Raw genomic sequence first — 15,074 nt, 5'->3', positions numbered from 1 at the left:
TAGTTTCATTCTCCAAAATGCCAAAAAGCAGGCATTTAGGCAAATTGAGCTGTGCACTGTTACATGCAGGTGGGTGATTTTTTTTTCCCTATTTTATTTATTTATTTATTTTTATGAGTGGAAAATGCACATCTCTGTTCTCCTAAATTCCAAGTTTCCATGGTAACAGATACTAGTCCAGGGCATGCATTCATCAGTGAGGAAGACTCTCAGCCCTTTGGTCAAACATTTATGTTTAGTGACTGGCAGAACTGTGTCACCTGTCACTGCATGGCTTTAGAGCCCTGATTCTATTAGCTAGAAAATTAAATTAAATAAGTATGTTTTTTCAATCTTTCTGGGCTTACATGTGACTTAAAATTACATTGGAAACCTTCTCCATTGTGTTATGAGAAACCTTTTGATGGCCTCCAGTTTTTGCCCTCTGCAAAGGTGAAAGTAACAGAGTGATAGATCCAGGTAAACACAACAAACCGCAAAAAGACTTTTGCTTTGCTGTTATGAATCATGCCCTCTGTTTTTCTCTGGCAACATTTTGTTGCCACCGCTAGTTCTCTTACCGTTGAAAGGGTAAGGGTTGTTTGCTGAAGCCGAAACCAGAATGTCTTCTGACACGAATGCTTTGCCCTTTGGCAGTCTGTGTGGCAGCCTGATTATGCTGCACTGTGCTGCTGCTGCCACTGATGTGAGTCTTCAGAAGTAGGATGGAAGGATTTGGGAACCTCTGGTTGCAGTCTGGCTTGTCAGATCGGTGAAACCCTTCATAAGCACAGAGTCCCAAGAAACCTCAGCTAAATTATGTTATTTTCAATGCCATCTGCAAATCCGAGAATACATAAGTCTCTGTTTATCCTTATGAATATCTCCTAAAGTAGAGAGTTTATCAGAGGTATGAAAGCAAGAGGAAAAAAATTTATTTGTCTACAACCATTTTATTAGCATAATAACCAAATCAGATACAATTACAGCCTCTTACATTTTGTTTGTCTTTGTGCTAATTAATATGCTTCAGTTACAAACAGACCTTTCACAGTTGTTGAGGTTTGTGTAGCTACAACGTGTAGTTACATATTTTGGAAAGTGCAGGTCCAGCATGGCGTATGGAGCTCTCTGAGGTCTACCCTGTAGATTAAACACAGTACTACAAATCAAACATTAGACAGGACACAAATCCGTTATTCTTTATGTGTATTTAAAACTGCTGAATTTCATGTGAGAGAAAGCAGATTTGAATTATTGCTTCACTAACAAACTGCAGTTCAAGGTTGCTCTCATGAGCTTGGGAGACCACTCCCCCTTTCCCTCGTAATCCATTCCCAAACCCTGCATTTATTGCAGATGTACTAAATTGAACCCTAATGCATAGAAAACACCTTGTTCTTAGTAGCAGAGCAATCCAGTTTAAACAGTTACGCAACTTTAGAGCCAGTGTAATCTACATCAATACTTGCATCAAACAGAAAACCGATAGCTGCCAAGAGGCTCGATGGATTCAAATGCAGTGTAGCGCTACTCCTGTTCTGACAAGATGTTTTGGACTTCCTCTTCATAACGTGCACTGTCAAGCGGCAAGAATGGGTTGACATTAAAGTTCTGCCTGCATATGAGGATTTCCTCGGGTCACAGGGTGGCAGCGTACTTGACTGCTTGCTTTAAATGTGTTCACTGAACTGATCATGGTGATTTTATCTTTATCCTCACCCCGCAGTTCTAAATTAAATTCATCGAGCAGGCCGGTCAGATCTGTCAGGAACGCTAAGTCCAAAAGCTACTGGCAGTCCTCTAGTTTTGCATGTTTTCAAGCTTCAGAAAACCAACTCTTTTAGGTTGTGTTCATACCTCTGAAAATTTCCTTAGTAAGAACAAATGGGCTTAGAATTTGACAACGTTTGCATACAAGTACTTTTGTGCCATCTGGTTACAATTTAGTTATTTCCTTACTGTGAAAAATTGCAAGTGTGTATGTGAGAGACACTGGGGAGTTTTTATTTGTCACTTTCACCATGAAGACAGTAACATGTTGAACTTGTTTACAGATAGAGATGAATACTTGAGTCTACCTTGATTAGAGGACAGAAGTGGATAGATATCAGGTACAGAAACAGGAAAAACTGTAAAGTCATAACATTTAGTAGCATTTAAAAAAAAATACTGAAAGTTAATGTTAAGTGTTTGTTCTGTGTAACAGTCAATTGAGTCTGTTAGGTTACCTAATTTTTGTAGTGGCTGTCTAAAAGAAAACAAGTACCACCTGTGCATAGTCCCAGCAGTGTTGCAACTTGAGTCTCCTGATAGAAAAGAACATTTAGTCATTATAGTTATTCATATAAACACTGGTGTACATTTTTGTGTAAGGTGTGTTGTGTAAACCACAACACTGTGGAGCTACTGCAATAACGCAGCTGCCAGCACCTTGTTTACTTAGTTGTTTACTTGCACTTACTGCAAGCATCAATAAAACATTGTTCGGTACTTCTTTTTTTTTTTTGCATTGTCATTTACGCAAATTTTATTGAAAAATTGTGATGTCATTTTGAGGCTATATCGCCCACTCCTAATTGTGCATGACTATCTCTGGAAGAGAAAGTTATTATTGTAGCTTTTGTCTTTGTCTTTGCCAGAGTGCTGGTTACCACAACACTGTGTATATCCTCCCAGATACTCCTAACATTTGAGTGAATAACAACCTCTGCATTTTGTTTGCTTCCAGTGGATCTCTGTGGATCCTAAAGAAAACCTTTTATCAGAGAGTACAGTAAAGGTACTTATGTCAGACAGTTGTTTTTATTGTATTATTAATATTAAAACCTGCACCTCACATTGGGTAATTACTGGGACGAGATGCCATCTTCGGTCTTCTCTCGTCTCTGGTTGAAGTTATAAACCAGTCACCTCCTGATGGAGTGAGTCCTCAGTCACCTTTTCCAAGGTGAGAGCAGCTGGGCCACTCCACTCCTGCCTGTCTACTTATCTAGGAGGTTATTTTTCTAATCCAATTGAGTGCTCTTTACGCTTTATTGGAGTATTAAGACCAAACTCACAGGATTAGACGTGGGGTTTGGGAATTTAACGTCTTTTCACCGGAGCTGCAGCTGGTTCAGTCTTAACCGACTACAGTCGGTCACGCCTAACCTTTCACATACACACCGCCCTCCACTGTGAATTTTCACATAAATAAACTGTACAAACACACACATTCCCTGTTCAGATCCTCTCTTCAGTTGCTGCTGTTGTCATAAAGGTTCAGGGATGGGAAGTATATGTGACACCCATATAGATATGAGTGTCACCGATAAGGACCTGGCGGATGAGAGAAGTGGCACCGCGATATAGCAAACTGATGGGTCTCGCAAACAAATTTAGTTACATACACATTCAACAATCCTCTCATGTCAGATTTTCAGGGGAAGCTTTTATTGGTTGGGATGGTTATTAAAATATTTAGGTATTTTTTAAAGCTGTTGACTTTACTGAGACACTTGAGGCACATTTCCTCAATGCAAAGTGTATCTAAAAGGCATATTTGCAGAGGCCGGTAGGCTTTTAGCTGTTTCATAATTGTACACAAGTGACAGATTTTCCCGTCTCCGTACTTTTTGCTGTTTGGATAGTTGCTTCTTTCCACGGATATCTGAACCCATGGACCATATCAGCTAAGTCGATAACATTACAATTTTAGCAAACATTTAAGTGCAATTTATTTGCTTCATTGTATTTTCAGTCCACTCTACCTTTGTTGAGGCTACAGATTTAAATATACTGATTCTAATTTTTTTTATAGGTTTCATATACACTGAAGCAAACGCTATCATATTGTCTGACGCTGGGAATACAACGGGCAGCTGGGTCTTGGAAGCAGTTTTGTTCCATACTTGGCATGGCTTTAGATCAGACTGGGAGCATTTCAGAAGCAGTGTTCAGTCTGTATAAGGTCTTTTAATTTGAAAATTGATTAGATTCTCTTTGCTATTCCTGTGGCTTGATTTCCTGCCCTCCTCAAGTGTTCTGTGCAACTTGACTGCTTCGGTTAAAAGCAGCACAGAGTGGAGAACTGCTGCAGGAACGCTTCTGAAATATCTGCTGGAATTACAAGTTGTTTTAGGTGAGAATAAAAAATGTGACCTCAATGACAAAGAAGAGGCTATCTTCAGCTGCTCTGTTATTCACAAGGGGTCTTCACAGTAGGTAGCTCGGCATGTTTGATTTGGCAGAGTTTTTACGCTGGATGCCCTTCCTGATGCAACCCAATAAGGACTTGTGTCTCCTCCGGGATCCACTCGGGACACGATCAGTTGGCGAATATGTAAACACTGAACTCGACCTTGACCTTAAGCACAGTTTGGGTGAACACCCATTAGTTTATCAGTAATATTTTAGGAAAAATAGAGATTCTTGTGAATTTTGGTCAGTGCATCCCTTGCTGTGAGCTTATTGGTCATTTTACCGTTTAAGCTATTCATACATGATTTTTGTTAAGTGAGTAGGCCAGTTCATTGCATGCTGCTTGGTTATTACATTTGTTTGCTATACTATGAAGCACTTTGAAAACAGCCACAGCAGATAGAACATGCTGTTGAAAAAGTGAGTAATTACGTTGAAAATGATAAAAGTCCAAAAACAACAAAAGTAAGAACAACTATAATACAATAAAAACAAATAAGATCACTGTTTCTGTATAAATTGGCATTGCTAGTCAGATGACTGGTGAGCTAGTGTAACAGTAATCGAGCCAAGACTATAATAAATGCATTTATTACTGTCTAAATTCTGCCTATGGAGGAAAGGTTTCACCATTGCCAATTACCTTAAATGAAAGAAGCTAGATTTCACTAGTGCACCAATTTAACTGGCCATCTAAGCGATGATGCCACCAAATACTTACAAAAGCAGGAGATAGAGTTGACTATCATCAGCATACCAGTGAAAGGAGGTTCCAATTTTTTTGAACGGATCCCAGTGGAAGCCCTTAAATTGAGCCCTGTGGAACTCCGCATTGCAGGGATCAGAATCAGTGAGACAGAAAATAGTTGGAAAATAGACCTAAAGAAGTGCCACAAGATGCTGTAAACAACTTATTAGGATATCATAGTCGACTCTATCAAAAGCAGCGGTTAGATCAAGCAGAAGAAGAATTACATAGTCACCAGAATCTGTACTAGGAAGGGTTTTAAATGTGGATTGAAAAAACTCCCAGATATCATGCTTTTCCAAAAAAGGTAAGTTGAAAATTGGTTGCTAGTAGAGCAGGGCAATATGACCAAAAATATTTATCACGATATACATTTGAAAATTTGCGATAACGATATAACTGACGATATAACTGACACTAGACAAAATACTTTGCAACTCCACAACTTTATTAGTGCAAAAAAAAAAAAAAATCTATGTATTTTCACTTAAACAAGCAGCTGTTTTTTTGTTTTTTTTAAAATATGCATTAGTTATATAACAATTTAACAGTGCAAATGCAAATTCCTTGCTGACAGTTTAACCAAAAGGCATTTCCAGTGGAAACTGGCCGACATATCCTCAGCACAACCATGTAGAATATCCACAAAACTTAAAAAGAGGTTATACACACACAATACGGTAATATTATGTTGAAGCACAGTACGTATCACTCCGCGAGGCTCCTGCCTACGATAGCCGTAATGCTCCGACAATCCATCAAGCGGTGCGGCTTCGTAGCTTAGCAAAGTCGTACTAAAACATTTGACAGATTTTCGAGCGCCGTGTACCACATAAAATCGTTTTGAGGTCAGTAAACACAACCAGAATTCATACATAAGGCACACAGGATTATAAGGGGCTCTGTCGATTTTCAGAAAAATCAAAGGATTGATTTTAAGTGTGCTGTATTTTCCAAAAAACACGGTAATAACGACGGCCCACTAACATGTGCTACCAAAAATAGTGCTTTGTTGTGTATCTGACGGACGAAAGCCAAACCAGTTCAAACCCACTGAAGTTGCAGCATTTTTGCAAACCAGTTCTGGTTCATCTGTTTCATTCAACGATCCACTTTCGCCCTTCTTATTCTGCGTCGCCGCCATGCTTTTTCCGCCATGTGTGTATGAAAACAAAGGCACTACACATGCGTGTTTTACCCATATTCTATCGCCATATTTCATTTTCTTGTCGTTGCCCAACATTATACCGGTATTACCGTGAATGGTATGATATAGCCCAGCCCTAGTTGCTAGTGGACATTTTAACCTCCAGTTGCCAAGGTAACCCTGTAATGTAATTGCCACCCACTCATATGTCAAAGAGCCCCGCAGATGCTGGTCTAAAATGTCCTTCAGTGAGTTATCTGATGTTCATATATCAGCTAAGGAATCAAATATTTTACACTTGTAGTTAAAAAAGAATTGGAGTAATCTCAGCGGACTGACACATTTCTAAGGTTTTTAAACATCTGGCACAGTGCTCATCGCTTTGGTTTCTAAGTTCCTTGGTTTATAGTGGAAAGTTGGAAATTTCAAATTGTACTGTAACTTTCACATAATTTATTACAGCGTTAAAAAGAAGTAAATATACACAATTAACTTTCACATTGTGTTTGTGTTATTAGTTGGTGCTTTATGGCATCGGAATAATTGTTTTTCCATAGAACTTTCGAGAAAGTTGAACGTGCACTCCTCAGCTGGCAGTGATGGAGGAGGATATCCAGCCCAAACAGCTGCAGCATGGCTCTCACTCTACTGTTAGAACCAGTGGGAGAGTTTGGTACAACCCAGCTGTGGACAATAACTTGTGCTGAGCGCTGAGCAGAGAATCCAGGTCTTGTTAAAACCACGCGGCTTAGCTGGCTTATCCAGTGCCTGTGCAAAATATTGCGGCTGTGGACGGAGCAGAGTTGACTGCTCCTGTTGTAAGACAGAGATGTTGTATTTAAGCTGATGCACTGCTGGCTCAGCGGTTGAATTGATATTTTTTGTTTGCGCTTCTTTTCATGTTGACACTAGTGATCTTTATTTGGCGCTGGAAGGGCGCCAGATTTTCTCCATGCAAGAAAAACCCTCATGTCTGAGTGTCAGAATCCTTTAATATATTGATACAGCCAGCAACGTTGCATATTCCATGTCTGAAAAGGGCTTTAGAAACAAAGAAGACTAAGGTTTCTGAGGTTTAACGGGGATTCACTTGTCATTTTATGTCAGTGGGCACGTTTTAATCCCCCGTTGCAGGTTACGGGCACAGTTCATTGGTTTAAGAGGGAAAAGCCTCATTTGATCGTGGCACAGTGCCTGACCCAGTTGACAGCATTTGCCATATTGTTTGGGTGTTGATTAATCCTAATGCAGCTTCAACAAAGCTGGCAGTGGCGTGAAAGTGGAGCAACCGAGAGGCCTGGTGCCAAATCCAGAGAGTAGCGCAAGTAATATGGGAGGCAAAATCTCACAAGTCCCCTGAGCATGTGCTCGACTGTAGAGATGGCCACAGGTTGCGCGCGCGCACACACACACACACACACACACACACACACACACACACACACACACACAGAGACTCTTGCACACAGCATACACACTTCCACCTCCTCTTGTCTGTCTCCCTTTATCATGTGTTTCCTCCCAGATCTAATGTAGTGGTGGGAGGGTCAGGGGCAGAGGGTGCACAGGCATTATTAAGCCCACTTGAATTAACAGAACAGCCCCCAGCCTTTCCTCTAAAGCCTCCAGCTGGGGAGAGCTTAATCCCCATGGTCCCCTGTCTCGCCCATTAAACAAACTCCCCCCGCCCCTGCTCCATTGCTCTGCTGCACACACACAGACACACAGTAACGTGTGTCTGTGTGTGTGTGTATGAGAGAGAGCAACAAGCTTAACTATGTGTGTCCGATGATTGGCGAGGGGGGGGGGGTACTGGACATTAGTGCGTGCACAGAGGCGAGCATAAAAACGCACAAACATGCACGTTGGCTTTATTTTCTGGTAATTATTGCTCTAGTACATGCATAGAAATAAAAGGATTTTTCCCTTTCAACGTCAATAAGAGCCCCCTCCCCCTCTCCCCCTCTCTCTCTCTCTCTCACACACACACACACACACACATTCTTACCAGCCTCAAGGGTCTTATCTGCTTTTTGTATCTGGGGAAAAAATTGAATGTGGGGCTTGACACACGCAGGCCAGCAGATGTCTGGGTCATTGAGGTTAGGCCAGCTGATTAGCATGACAAACACAGCCCTGCATGTGCCCCCCACCTACCAACCCACCCAAACATCACCAACCTGCAGGAGGCCCCTCATTTAAGTGGCCGAGTAGAGGCCATGGGTCACAGGTGATGTTGATTTTGGTGAAAGGCCACGGTGGATGATTGTCAGAGTGCTTTGGGGTTTGGCTAAAATGGAGGGGTGTAGATTGGTACAGCCCTTCTCTTGTTGAGCATACACACATACTGACTTAGACTCAAGTAGGCAGAAAAGATGCGAGTACAGATTCAGACACTGACTTATACCTCCTGCTGGTGGCTGGCTTCCCAAACTCTGCAAATGCACATTGGACGACAGTGAGCTGAGTCTGTTCCTTTTTCTTCTTTGTTTCTAAACACAGAAAGCCCAGCTAAAAATGAGAAAACACTGCAGTGCCAGCATAATTTTCATGGTTTCTTTTTCTTCAACAACCCATTTATGTGTTTGGTTGTAGAAGGAACCGTTTCTGCTCACCTATAGAGTAGATCAGATGTGGGAACATGCTGTGTAGTCAAAACAATAGATGGATGTAGTCATTCATGTATTGTGCATATTGAAGCCTTGCCATGTTCTTTTTTTTGAGCAAGAAATTATTATATTTGGATTAGAGATTCACCAGTTGACTGTCCAGAGACAAGAATTGGTCTGTTTCCACTGCTCTCCGCTCATATGACCATTAAAGCGCTAGTCTGTGTTATGCCACAAAGCCGCACAGGCAAATAGTTGGACACACACTTAAAGCCACTTACTTTGTTGTTAGCTTGGAACTGAGTGAAGACTCAGACATTTCACTAAAGTAAACAGCAGAGAAAACCGCATAAATGTTCGTGACATCAAACCTAATGAGTCACTTAAACATGGACATTTTATAGAAATTAACAAAGAAAAAGTGGCTTAAACTAGAGCTATCCAGAACTCTGAGCCAGCCACAAACTAACAGCCTCAGTCTGAGCAAAGGATAAAAACAGTTATGAGAAAAATTACGGAGCCGCATGAATCCGAGAGAAAGGTTTAATGTCCTGTTATTTAGTGAAGTTATAAAGTATATGTGTTGTATAGGCTGTCAGTTTTAGTTCTTAGAAAGAATAAGAATAATTGGCAGATAGCAAATAATCAGAAATCATAATTTGCTGAGGAAATTGCAATCGGTGCTGCTCTAATTTGCACAAGAAGTAAAGTGCTTCAGACCTGTCATAGTTTCTGTATCTGCAAACCTGCTAGAGTGTGCTTGGGTGACATAAATTTTGTCCACATACTGTGTGTGCGAGGCTCCGTGCACACGTCTGCGTTCCTGTAAATTTTATATGATCACACAGACTGAGAAACTGCACTGCAGTGTATCAATTATACACATGGACCCTTCAGGCAGACTTCCAGCAGAATTCCCAGAAGTAGAACAAGAGTGACGATCGGTCCATGGTGTTTGAACTGCCGAGGGGCGCAATGCAAAGACACATCTGATTAATCTAATTACAATTTCACTGACCAAAACTTCTTGGATGAACTTTACACAAGAAGCTATATTATTAATTATATAGCTGCATTAAAAATGCTCAAAAAGGCATCAACAGCACAAACAAAGTTAATAGATCAGTGGCTTCACTTAATTGATTTGTATTTGGGTTTGCCTTGATGATAGCATAGGGGTAACTGGGGTTCTGTGGTTCATGATTGCCATTTTAACCCCTTACCTTGCAGTTCCCCGCATGTATGCCTTCTTTGTGTTTGACTCCATAAATAAGTTGTCTTTTGCACGTCATCAGTTTGACAAGTTACTAGAAAAATATGACCATGTTTTTGTGAAATGGGGTGAAGAAAAGGCAGATTAATGTAAATTTTAATTCACTACTGTTGGGAAAATATTAAGAGTTGAGTGCATTAAGATAAATTGAGACTGAAAAAGATGACGTTATAAACAACATGGTAATGGACTGGCTTGCATATAGGGGCTTTTCTGGAGTTGCTGACCACTCTAAGCACTTTCAACTTCAACCCACATTTATACATTCACACATTGCTTCATTCTATACACTTAAAGCACTTTGTCTGCCACTCATCACTGGCTATTTTAGAAGCACGAGTTAACCTAACATGGATTTAACCTGAGCACTCAGAGGAAACCCATGCATGCAAAGGGAGAACATGCGAAACCCCAGTCTGGATTAAAAGTCGAAATGTTCTTGCTGTGGAATGACAGTGCTGAAAACGTCATCACTGTACTGTTTATAGTTTTTCATGTAATAATTGTTGACGGTTAGCGTTTTCTCATCATACAAATATCGATGCTATTTTAGTTTGCTGCTGCTTCAGTTGAGCAGACGCTGTAGTGTTCGGTGATTCAGATTCTTCACCCACATCACGATTTATGCTCTGAGTCAGTTTCAGCCTCTTTTGGCTTTTATCAATATTGTTTCCACTGCAGTTTAGCCAAAGCTAAAGCATACTGTACATTAGTTAGTTTGAACTTTTAAAAAAGTTATTGACGTTTCCATGCAGTTTTTTTTTTTTTAAATGCGATAAAGGATTCATAAGTATGTCTGCAAAGAGGAATATTTTTTAAGTATATTATGTATAACAACAAACGCACAAGCACCTTGGAGTTTATGGCACCCCAGAGAAGCATATGGCTTGAACAAAGTACTGAATCAAGAGGACTGAAAACGTGTCACCGCTCTATAAATGATGCACTTCCCTGCTGGGCCAATCAGTTACAAAACTCTCACCTTGTGGTGATTTTATAAATAAATAAATAAAGAGAAATTAACATGATTATCCACCGATTCTGAGGAAAGAAATAAACAACTAATGGCGTATTTTTAAGTTACAAGCAAGGCTAAACCTTTATGAGAGAGCTCGTAAATGCTTGTTATGTGCTGTATGTGTTACAGTTACTGTCATTAAAAAATAAAATAATTGTAATTTTAAAATGAAAATATATTTCATAATAATTATTTTCATTTTAGCTCCTCCCCTAAACTTCTTTAGTGGCGAGGAGTCAATTATCCATCTCTTATCTGTCTATTTGTCCATCTATCTGACTCCAATTCACAAGATTCAGTATTCCTCCTTGAAACTTGAACACACTGATCACAAAATGATGATAAATGTCTTTATCCAAAATGTGCTCAAGGTCATATTTGTCTTTTTTCGATCACTTTTCCATTTTATAGGAGTACTGGTCAGATTTTGTGAGCCTATTTAGCTTCTCAGTGTCTTTTCTTACTGTCACTTAGTCCAATACAGGTAACCAATGAAAACAAAACTTTCCTTATGTATTTCACACATTGCAGTAACCTATGAATTGTGATGGATCACAAGCCAGATGAGGGACTGCGTCATTGACATTCTGGTTCTGTATGATTATAATACAGAAACTAAAGGATCCGCAGAAGCATGAGACTTGCCAGTTGAGTTGTTGGTGCATCACTTTGTCAGCTCGGGCTGCTTTGCTTTACACAAAGTACCACAGCAAATTTACCAGAAAGAATGTGACCATAAACAAAAACAGATGTCCTGTTGTTGGTTTCGCTCAAACCTGCGGGAGACACTGATGTGTGTATTTCTGAGTGTGCATGCGTGTATTTCTGCTGCATTGCCTTCACGGACGAGGCCTGCATGTCAAGGTTACAAATTCACAAGTAATAGACGGCTTTGTTGACGTGGGATGTCCTTTTATTGTCTGTATACATTCTTCTCTTTTAGCATGTGTACAAATTGTGTGTGCGTGCGTGCGTTTCCACACAAAAAAATGTGGTAATGACTTTGTGCGTGTGTGTCTTTGCATGCATCTTCGCAAGTTCCTCTTAAAGTGCGTGTGTGGTTTTCTCGTGTGGGAGTTAATGTTGGGGGGATGTAGTGAGGAACTGCATCAGTATTCAGCAGTTGCTTCCTAGGAGGAGAGTGTGGGAGGTGGGAAGAAAGGAGGGTGGCGGTGGGTGGGGTAAACCTTCCCCAGAGCAGAACGGTGCGATGGGCTGGAACAAAGCGGCTCGACGGGAGGCGGCTTGATTGCCCCTGCCTGGCCACAGCCCGCAGATCTGCCAATGTGCAAAGGAGAATTAGCTGTTCTGTTTGTGTGCCTAACAGCGGTAAGGCCATGACTGAAACAATATGCTACCACGTCCCCACCAACAGCCTTTTCATTCAAGAGCAGGGCAATGAGAACCTCCCTTGTTCAGTCTGTCCTGGTCCCATTACTATAAAAAACTAATTTGCATGCTGTTGGCGTAAACATGAAATCAAATAGAGCTCATCAGCATACACTTGAAATTGCAATACTCTGATAGAAATCAATATGTGCCAAAGAACTTTGGAGTTCCCCCGGTGTTGCCCAAATGTCAGAGCTCCAGCTTTCTCCTTTCATTGTTAACTTGTTGCAAATTTATCTAATCTTCCCTTCTTCGTTCCTGTTTTTTTTCTCCTCCTTTGGCTGTTGTAAGTAATAACCTTGGTTTTTACAAGCAGGCATCAATCATCTACACAGCCGTACTGGGTGTAATCTTAAAGCCCCCCTTCTGCGAGTCTGGCTTTAATCTCAGCCATGGTTTCCAAACCCACAGTACTGTCGGCCTCACCACTTTCCCCACTTTTGACAAATTGCCCATTTCCCTTGGCTTTGCAATCTCTGCACTCTTTTCCTGTGGTGTGTGTGTGTGTGTGTGTGTTACACTATGCCTCCCCCACCTTATGTTAGGTCTTATTGTGTACAAGCCTGCGTGCGTGTGGGTATAGTGTACTATATTTTTGTACACAGGTGCATCTGTGTTTGCAGGGCAGTGTGCTATAACTGTCGTGTTTGTATGTGTTTGTACTGTGTACTTGGCTGGCCTTGCCAGGGGGGGTCAAGATAGTTCAGAATGGGGAGGGAAGGTAAGACATGCCAAGCCTATGTTTGCAAGGGCACTTCTCTCGAAGTGATAAAAGTAGAATAATCCCCTTTAAAGCGTCTTAACGAGGTCAAATCTGTTGGGCTGCAAGAGGGAGGTGTGTGTGTATGTGTGCTTGTGTGTTGTGGGGATAATGCTGCAGAAATGGGGGTAAGCCTCTGCTTGGTTTGTGAGAGATAATAATCAAAATCAAATTCCTGGCCGAAACAGGATTAGGCTCTCCCCGTGCTCTAAAGCCCCTGTCCAGAGCGGCTGAAGACACAATCCTATTCCTCAGCCTCTCCTCTCTGATACACATACACACACTTAGCCGCTAACATAGCGAGGCTTCCTTTTGGCCCAGACAGAGTTGGCTGGGGGTGAGCTTGGATGTGGGCCAGTTAGCCCTGTCCCTCTCTCAGATCACTGGGCTCATATGCTTTAGTCCAAACACTAATCCGGGATATTTAGATGGAATTGTTTGGTTGGAGCTATTCTTAGATGGAGGATGTGATCTTGTTTGCTGCTCGTGTATTAGCAAAAAGCTTAAGCCCTCAAAGGCTCTGTGAATCATGTCAGGATGGATTTTTGCTGAAACGTTTGCCCAAATAAACGCACACACCATGCGTTCGTTTCACCAGTACAAAGAGACGGGATGATGCTGAAAGTGGAATGACTGCAGTCGTGCTCAGACAAATGGGCGATGGGTTGCATGTATATTTATAAATGCAGACAGACATTGTTTACAGCACATGTTGGAATCAGTCTGAGTCGATGAGTGAAACTCATCTGCGATGTGTGCCTTTGCCATAAGGTCAGGTGGCTGTCAGCCTGTTATATTCCTATGTAAAAGCAAGGTTTTTTGCAGTTAAATCGGCATACTGCAGCAACTTCATCACTAAAGGCGGAGGATTTTCTTACTTTCTGTTTCAGTTCTGTGCATTAGGGCTGGGCTATATCATACCGTTCACGGTAATACTGGTGTAATGTTGGGCAACAATAAGAAAATGAAATATCGCGATAGAATATGGGTAAAACGCGCATGCACAGTGCCTTTGTTTACATACGGACATGGCGGCGACGCAGAATGAGAAGGGCGAAAGTGGATCGTTAAATGAAACAGATGAACCAGAACTGGTTTGTAAAAATGCTGCAACTTCAGTGGTGTGGAACTGGTTTGGCTTTCGTCCGTCAGATACACAACAAAGCACTATTTTTGGTAGAGCATGCTAGTGGGCCGTCGTTATTACCGTGTTTTTTGGAAAATACGGCACACTTAAAATCAATCCTTTGATTTTTCTGAAAATCGACAGTGCCCCTTATAATCCCGTGTGCCTTATGTATGAACTCTGGTTGTGTTTACTGACCTCGAAACGATTTTATGTGGTACACGGCGCTCGAAAATCTGTCAAATGTTTCAGTACGATTTTGCTACGAACCCGCACCGCTTGATGGATTGTTGGAGCATTACGGCTATCGTAGTCAGGCGCCTCACTGTGCTTCAACATAATATTACCGTATTGTATGTGTATAAGCTCTTTTTAAGTTTTGTGGATATTATACATGGTTATGCTGAGGATATGTCGGCCAGTTTCCACTGGAAACGCCTTTTGGTTAAACTGTCAGCGAGGAATTTGCATTTGCACTGTTAATTTTTTTTATATAACTTTAATGCATATAAAACAGCTGCTTGTTTAAGTGAAAATACATTGATGATTTTCTTTGCACTAATAAAGTTGAGTAGTTGTAAAGTATTTTGTCTAGTGTCAGTTATATCATCAGTTATATCGTTATCGCAAATTTTCAAATGTATATCGTGATAAATATTTTTGGTCATATCGCCCTGCTCTACCGTGCATTACTGGCTGGACTCCGAATGCAAGTAGTTAATGTGAATTTCTCTGTTGAAAGCCACAGGTTTGCAGATTTTTTTTAAAATCACAAACAGATTGCACTTAACTGCCAACTTCTCCCCATTAAATCATAGACTGACTCCATCTTTGAAACGGCTA

The 15,074-nt window shown here is 41.0% G+C and overlaps 1 protein-coding gene across 2 annotated transcripts in view; it reads left to right on the top strand.

Moving 5' to 3' along the window:
• tle5 (TLE family member 5, transcriptional modulator) overlaps positions 1 to 15,074 on the top strand; it is a 53,417-nt gene that overhangs the window by 1,357 nt on the left and 36,986 nt on the right. The window lies entirely within an intron of this gene.

This window comes from Maylandia zebra, linkage group LG23 (assembly GCF_041146795.1).
Source record: "Maylandia zebra isolate NMK-2024a linkage group LG23, Mzebra_GT3a, whole genome shotgun sequence".
Lineage (NCBI taxonomy): Eukaryota > Metazoa > Chordata > Actinopteri > Cichliformes > Cichlidae > Maylandia > Maylandia zebra.
This window is presented reverse-complemented; position numbering and strand designations above follow the sequence as displayed.